At 33.9% G+C, this 6550-nt stretch overlaps 1 pseudogene; it reads right to left on the reverse strand.

The window, feature by feature from the left end:
* Window positions 1-1894: 1894 nt before the first annotated feature.
* On the reverse strand, window positions 1895-2708 carry LOC123204798 (annotated as a pseudogene).
* Window positions 2709-6550: the final 3842 nt, after the last annotated feature.

A 6550-nucleotide genomic window follows, 5' to 3' on the forward strand; every position in this document is an offset into this window, starting at 1 on the left:
GAATTTGATTTGACATGTTTGATTGTTTCCAACAGAATGTGTACAAATTTGTAAAGTAAAATAACTTACCCTTTTTACACCTTTTAAAATTTGCAAGTAAATAAACTAAATTGTTTTTATTACACTTTTAACCTCCTCATTTCATAAAATCATATTACCCCTTAAACTTGATAACTTAACATATTTATTCTTTTACACTTTACCTCCTAAAAGTCATTAATATTCTTATGTTCAAAAGAGGAAAAGACTAAATTGTCTCAATGCATACTTGTAAGGTCTTTAAGGGATAACTTGAGTGGTGAAAGAGAAAATTTTATATATAAGAGAGTATGAGTTTAAATTTTATTTAACAATATTTCAAAATTAAAATTTTGACTTATCTGATTTAGTGGCTGTGAGACCGATAACTGGATTCGGGGTTTGACCTATTTAGTGTGGTTAGTTTGATTCCAAAAAAACAGTTTAATTCAGATAAGATTTTTTATTGCAAAAATAATAATAATAATAATAAGTCCATAGTTGTAGGGACTACAAAATGCATATTTAACATGACTATTTGCTTACAATTAGTATGTTACGTTTTTTGTAACTATATTTGCTGCTAAAGTATTGGTTACCAAAAAAATATATATTTACTAGTCTGTTCCACAACTAAACATTTAATTAATTGTCAAAATAAAATTACTTGTAACTAAAGAAATAAGTTATAAAAAAGAAAAAAAAAACTTTAGTAATTTATTGTTTTTTTTTTCCGAGTGAAGCACAAAAAAATTGCAATTGATTTAAGGGACTAAATTCAATTTAGTTGATATAGATGATTTTTGGCATTTATTTTCAATTAGTAATAAAATAATTAATTGTTATTTTTATGTTTTTTTTTAAGTTATATTAGGGTGAATGCACTGCTACTCAGATTGGAAAACTGAAATTAATTCCAGATTTGATAATTCTGACTACATTCAACGTAACTGCTGCCATGGGTAAGTTTACGATGAAATTTATGTGCCGCTTAAAGTGAATCCATCTCAGTGCGAGGGAGACATTTTTCTCCTCAAGTTCAATTGTATTGTTGCACTTTTTTATCTGTGGAGTGGGTGTGGGTAAGTTTGGCATATTAAATCCATTTCTTTGACATTTTATATACATTGTAGACGCTTTTATTTTTATTTTATTTATTTGGTAATAAGTTTTCACTTATTTTTTAGCACTGATTCCCTTTGTCATAAATTTCATTTATTCATTTCTTTTTCATTTTGATTTTTTGATTTGAGTTCTGGATATCATGCTGATATCAAAGCGTATGTAGATCCTCCACTTCTTCAAGCCCAATATGAAATTTGAAGGTCCTGCGTGCAGGAACTTTTTCGAACAGGAATTATATAATATATTAAAACTTCGGGTAGAGGTTTCTCATCATTTGCATGAAATATGATAACAATGCTTTTAATTTGAAGCATTAACATATGAATATCAGCATTTGTTTAGGATTCTGAGCACATCATTCTTCCAAATTTTGCCACTTCAAGGGAGAAACTGAACAAGCACGAGGTTCAAACACCACTGCACTTGTGTAAGCAATTGATTGAAGTTGCACAAGTAAGTTACAATAGCATTCAATGCTCAACAAATTCTGGAAAATATGAAGTGATTTATACTAAATTTTGATTGTTGAGTGGAAGATGATTAAACAAACATCCATTTGTGGCACATGCATCTCTTGCTAACCCTTATGGTTGGACCCTCCTAGCGAGTTCTTGCTTACAATGATTGAGCTACCTGACTGAAGTTATATATATGTTAAAGATGTATTTATTGCTTTTTATGTAAAATAATATTAAATAGAAAACGTCTTTGCAGTGGTGGCATATAAATATATATTAAAGATGGTTCCTTTTCACAATGGACGGCAACTGTCACTCTTCAAAGAACCAAAAAATTCAGAGATTTTGGAATCTTTGCGAATATGATGAGGGCACTTATATAGCACTTCTTTGGCCTCAGAATGTCTTCCTTCATTAAAGGAATTGAAAATATGAAGATAAGCAGAAGAGGATGGGTATTCCTTCACTCTCAATGCCTTAACAAAATTTTGTAGCATCTTCTACAGTCGAAACTTTGATATATATTGAGATGGGTAGTTCTGTTTCCTTATTAATCGTAGATTGTTCATTGTTTCTTCAACTTTACTTACCCCCAAAAACTTTTCTATTAGAATTTTATATGTAGATTGCCAAAGTCTTATACGGGTTTTTCTACCATCCCATTTACTCTTTTTTGACTAACAGAGCAGCATCAGCATCAATATTTTTCTACATCATCATCTTTGCAAAACACATTCATGCCTTGTCAACTTCGTTAGAAGTGCAATGCCCTTTAATCAAAATGGTCCAAGTCTTGTTATCAGGAACACGTCCACTTTCTTCCATTTCATCCAGCACCTTGCAGCCTTCTTCGAACCTTCTTGCTTTAAAAAGCACAAAGACCAGTTGGCTGTACGTGATGCTATTAGGCTCATATTCCGCATTTTTCATAACCTTCACAATCTTCTCTGGTTCATCAAACCTTCCCACGCTTGTCGAAGACCTATCTATCACATCATAAACAGGCTTACAAAGAAAATGCTGGGTTGCCTCGTATTTCTTTGCAACTCTAAACACCAAAATTAAATCAGGGTTATCAACTAATGAAATAATCCGTAAAAGCATCATGACTGCTTCATTGACATGTTGTTTACTAATATCCTCAGCATCATAGCATAAACAGAAGAACTTGGTCTAAATCCGCTTTTATGACAAACCCAATTGAAGAAAGCCGATGCTATTTCCTGTGTCTTTATCAAGTTTCTTTAAAACATGGTTAACACTTTCATGGGACATTTATGGGTTCAATTCGTCTAACTTGTTCCTTAATCCGTCGGACCAATAATAGGATAAAAAGAGATCTACAACAGAGTTAGCAACAGTGGAAAAGGCTAGCCTTTGATGGGCATTATTGAGAAAACGTCAAGTGTAATATTGAATTGACAGAGTAAATGGTTAAAGTCAGAGAAGTGAGTCACCCAAATAAATAGAAGTCGATATGAAGACAGGCGAGCGAAGAGAAGCGCGGCTAGTCTAAGAGACGCGAGGATTAGCTTTGATCGACTCATGACTGCTTTTGAGAAGAAATGAAAAAGCTGTGTGCAGGTGTGCTTTAGGGGTTTTCAAGGGATTAGCCATTGCATAAATCTCAGTATAGAACCTGCTACACTCGGGTCTAGTCCCAATAGCAATCCGGGTCGAAGTCGCAAAATTACAGTGAACCTCTTAAATTTTACAAAATGAGTTCAACTCCGGTTAATCTTAAAAACGATCACATCACAATAAAAAAGCCACTTTCTTCCTTAAATTAACCAACTCAGCTTTAAAACCTCCAAAAACAATAGGAGAGAGAGAGAGAGAGAGAGAGAGAGAGAAAGAGGGGATTCAAGTTCAACTTTAGGCAACGTAATTTCGGCGGTCCCATATGATTGCTCTCTGCCCCCACAATTGCCTTTTTTGACGTGTCCTGGAAACTAAGTGACCCAGTTCCATATTTCTCACTACAGGTGTCAGGTATTGTCTCTTGGTGAATCAAATCCTCGGAAACAATTAGTCACTGGCCATTTGATTGAAAAAACTTAACCGTTTTCCTCTTCTAGGAAAGTTGCATAGGCCCTAGAGCTAGATGTTTTATATATACATATATATATATATATATATATGTAATACTTCCAAATAGAAACAGAGATTTTTAAGATCAGACATATGTTGTTGGTCGCTGTTGAACTTGATCCTATGTGATCGCATTTCCATACATTTTGTATAATGAATATTGGTTCCATTTATCAAGGAGCAATTAGTAACAAAATCTCTTTTCGAAATCATATGAAACATGCAAATACAATTGACTTTGATCTAGCTAGGTAGGTACCATTATTGTTCCCCACATAATAGAAACACATATATACTACAACTATCCATAGTGGGCCAAGGGATCACAAAGTAAAAATAAAAGGCCCCACAACCGCTCATCGCAACATACGCAAAGCAGCAGTGCCAAAAAATTATAATACTTTTTACACAACCAACTTATAACATAGAAGAGTAGAGTGAAGAGACAAAATTCAAAGGGCTGTTTTTCTTTTTCACTTGCATTTATAAAGATTCTTTATTAGTTGGGTTTTAAAAGGAATCCCAGCTTTCAGACACCATGCTTTGCCTTCCAAAATCGTTACACCCTTAACAAAAACATCTCCATTGTCATTTTCCATCTCTCTTTCCTACCTTTCTTTTTCCTCGTGGGAATGTGCTGCGTCTGCACAATTAAAGAGAAAGGGGCATGCGCGCGCGGGAATAAAAGAACAAAGATTGCCATCTCCACACTGAATTACCTTAAGTTTACACCTTTGTCTTCTCCCAAAAAAAAAAAAAACCTCATTTTCCCTTTTCTTTCTACTGCTGCACGTATCTCTTCATTTCCACAATATATATGAGGAAGGGTGTGCCTGCGTTTTGTTTATAAAGTCTCTCCCCTCAACCTTACTAGTTGATTGAAGTCACTTTCTTCCTCTTCTCAACGCCATGGTTGCTACTTTCAACTTTATGGCAACAGGTGAGTTTATTTTGGGTACTCCAAAGGGGCAGTTTCGGCTGTTCTCTCATTGTCATGAAGCGGGTGGCCTTCTAGCAGCCACTTGAAGAAGGTAGCCAGCTAGCATGAAACAATAATATATCATGCATCCGTGCGAGGGGAATCAAGCCTTCTGGTCCGAATACTGTATTTCTTGAGATTTGTTTTTCCTGAAGTTTTAACATACCATATGTGTTTTTTGTATTGATGTTTTCCAAGATGTATTTAGCATTCTGTCTTTATTCAATTGTATGAGTGTTGATGTAGTATGTCAGAAATAATTAGTCAGATCTGAGAGGAAGCTAGTAGTGATGTATGAACAAAATGAAAGTAGAGAGTGCAACAAAGTTTTACGTTATAAGCAGCTTATCGAGTTTCTTCTTTTGACTTTCTTGTTAAAAAGATGAACAATTAACTAGAAATCTTCAAATCTTAGTCAATCGACCGATATGATTGTACTGTAAGCACAATTTTTGGTAATATATAATAATTAACAAAGCAGCAAGGTACTTCAATTTCACTTGTTATTTGTAATTAATATATTCTCCGTACGTGTGTGTTGAGGATATCCAACTTATATTTTCGTAGAAAGTTCAATGCATGTTGAATTAATAGAAGCAAATGGTCGTCTAAACTTGAAGTAATTAATATTGCTGGAATCAGATGTGTCGGAAGAAACAAAGGGCAAGACCTTTTTCCTCTTGTTCGTTTGGTTCCATTATGCTAAATGGCTCCCTTCAAACAAACTCGACTTTATTATTATGTAGTATATTAATTGTACTTGTATATTAACCCTATATATTGATAATATAATTAATTACAAATGCTACTTCTTTTAGCTTGATAACTACCACTCAAATTCAATAATATAAAATCCAATATATATATATAGATATATTATAACATTATATTCTTTTTACTTTTTTGGATCACTAAGAAAAGTTAAAGCTTTGACTAAAAGTTTTGCATTGTGCCTACATATTGTTGGGCATGCATGTTAAAGCAATGAGATTTAGTATGATATAAACATAATAAAACTTTTAATGATCATGATCAACACTCTATTAATCCTTCTAATGACTTGATCAAAGCCCGCTATTTGGGCAATTCTCATAGAGATAGGTAGCTAAAGAATGATCATCTCTCTGTTGATTTATCAATTAAAATCCGCAATTGTGGTTGCAATTAAGCTCATACTGTTTCCTTCTTCATTTCGATCCCTCTGTCACGGACTCATGAATTTGATATGTTGAATTTTGATAATGAAGAAGATGGAGGAAAGTAACAGAGAATGTTATTGGCTTTTTAAAACTGTCCTTTATTGCAGATATTGTCGACTATATATAATAGTCTTACAATGTTGTGGAGAATAAAATAATGCTAAGAATTAGGAAAACAAAGTTACCCACTAACACTTTATGGCTTTCATGGCTTATTATACGGGGACAAACAACTATCTAAATTAGACTAAGTCAGTCCACATTCTTCTTCTAGCTAGTGTAGTTGAGTGTGGCTTATTATTCAGAACTAACAAACAACTAAAGTAGACTGAGTCAATCCACGTTCCCCCTCTCTCTAGTATAGCTGAGTAAGTGGTAAGTTACCATGAATGGTGGCACCTAACATTCCTCCCCCCTTAAAGATCCTTGTCTGCAAGGATAAAATCAGGATATGATTTGGCAAAGCGCCATGCATTTTCCCAAGTCACATCTTCTACTGGTGCTCTTTTGCATTTGACTAAGATCTCATACCTTGGATGATATTTGCCTTTATAAATGACACGACGGTCTAGGATAGTTTCAGTTTGTGGCAGAATTGTAGAATCCCCTGTGATTGGTGGAAATTCAATAAAGTTCAGAGTGGCTGATCCCAAATACTTTCGTAACAAACTAACATGAAA

This window comes from Mangifera indica, chromosome 20, assembly GCF_011075055.1.
Source record: "Mangifera indica cultivar Alphonso chromosome 20, CATAS_Mindica_2.1, whole genome shotgun sequence".
Taxonomy (NCBI): Eukaryota; Viridiplantae; Streptophyta; class Magnoliopsida; order Sapindales; family Anacardiaceae; genus Mangifera; species Mangifera indica.